The sequence below is a fragment of the Apis dorsata genome, unplaced genomic scaffold (assembly GCF_000469605.1).
Source record: "Apis dorsata unplaced genomic scaffold, Apis dorsata 1.3 scaffold_129, whole genome shotgun sequence".
NCBI classification, from domain to species: Eukaryota; Metazoa; Arthropoda; class Insecta; order Hymenoptera; family Apidae; genus Apis; species Apis dorsata.
This window is the reverse complement of record NW_006263422.1, coordinates 1,009,732-1,011,458: the sequence shown is the minus strand read 5'-3', so window position 1 is coordinate 1,011,458 and position 1,727 is coordinate 1,009,732. Positions and strand designations below refer to the sequence as shown.

General features: G+C 44.0%; 1 long non-coding RNA gene across 1 annotated transcript in view; it reads left to right on the top strand.

Moving 5' to 3' along the window:
• Positions 1 to 1,727, top strand: part of LOC102670568 — a 5,015-nt gene that overhangs the window by 2,387 nt on the left and 901 nt on the right. The window contains exon 2 of the long non-coding RNA XR_421312.2: positions 1,219 to 1,221. This is a non-coding gene — a long non-coding RNA (uncharacterized LOC102670568). The remainder of the gene's footprint in view (positions 1 to 1,218; positions 1,222 to 1,727) is intronic.

The window sequence follows — 1,727 nt, the reverse complement described above, 5'->3', positions numbered from 1 at the left end:
ATATATATATATATAATCATTTTTCGAAATTTTAAAATTTCAATTTAAGTGCTTGGCAGCAAATCGCAATACCTGAGTCGGTCAGGGAACAGGTACGGAAGATTTCAGAACGGAAGACCGTAAATAATTCTACAGGTTTCGATGACACTTAAATCCTGCGACGATTGTTAGTAAACACGACGAGGAAATTCTAACTTTCGAAAATTGGACAGAAGTTGGACAACGGTCCCTGTACAATGATGCAGCTGAAAATTTACGGTGGCAAAGAAAAACGATTTGCGGCCCCCGATTGTGGCCACTGCATCTCGTTTCAACATTGTGCCTAACACCTGTATGAATCTTCCCCTCCGAGACCAGGAAATAATCTCGAAGGTGTTATCGTAAAAAAATTATAAACTTTTATGTTCTTCTTCTTCGATATACGCATTCTAGTACGAATATTTTACACTTACGATTCGACGTAAATTAACTTGTTTATAGATTACAGATATAGCGTATATAATTTGCAATTGTTAATGTCAACGATTGTTGTCAACGGGACCGCAATTTCGCAAGGCGTGGAAAATTGGAGATGTTATCTCGCGAGAGCCGCAAACGACGGACGGCTCCCTCTGTAAAATTTGACCGTAGTAAATCGGGCGAAAAGCACGGTCTGTGGGTCTCTAGTGGGCACCGACCATCCTTTCATTGCGTTTTACACCCAACAAGCTGTGCACTTGGCCAATTCAATTTTGACCAAAACAATTTTACAGACAGACCGTCAGTTGCAACAAAAAGAATCCCACGGTGTGATGTCGTAAATTTCGCAAAGCAGCAACAACTCCGTACCTTCCTCATCGCTCCAGCTTTAAGAAAAATTTCCTTGTCCGCTAGGATAATTGTAATCTTCAAGGTCGACGTTGCGCAATTCTCTCTCGAGGGAGAAATTAAGCTACTGAAACGATAGAATAGAATAAGAATAGAAAAAGAAAAAGAAATTACTCGTAAATAAATCGTAACTATTATTATCGCGTGTAAAAACAATGCGCGAAATCGATAAGGCGTGTAAAATAGATCGAGATCGAAATCTCGAAAAAACGAAATTTCACGCGGTAATAAAAACTGCACGGGCACACAAGAAAGCAGAGAAACATCTGCAACGCATGTATACTCCTACGTATTCGAAAGAGGATGAGGCAATCCGCAAACACCGCGTCTGACGCGTGCGTTTGTTCGTAGGAAGTCGGTAGCCGATTACCAGAAGTCTGCTAATTGGAAAAAGGTGGCTGGATGATGTCTCGATCGGCCTTGCCAAGGACTTGCCTGCCCGTTCTCCGATTAAACGACCGGTGGCACGCGTACGAGCCTCCAACCTATATGTATACGCATGCGCATACCCGTACGACATCACACGTACGATTTCAGAAACGCACAACCTCGTTTACAGGCGTCCGTACGTTACGTACGTGTGCGCGCGCATAAACGTATAGGAAAGAACGGAGAGAAGTCGGGGCCGAAGACCGAGTGAAACTTCTGCTCGTGGTATATCCTACCACATTGCTCGATGACTAGAGATAGGCGTTAAGTGTGACACACACGCGTGACCAAAAAGCGTACGTGATAGCGTACAGGTGTGCGAGGAACGAGAGGAACAGGTAGAGATGGCAAACCTGGGTGGGCGCGTGCACACCACTTCGAACGTCGATACGGATGTTACGCGCACACGAACTCACGAGAAAACTTTACTC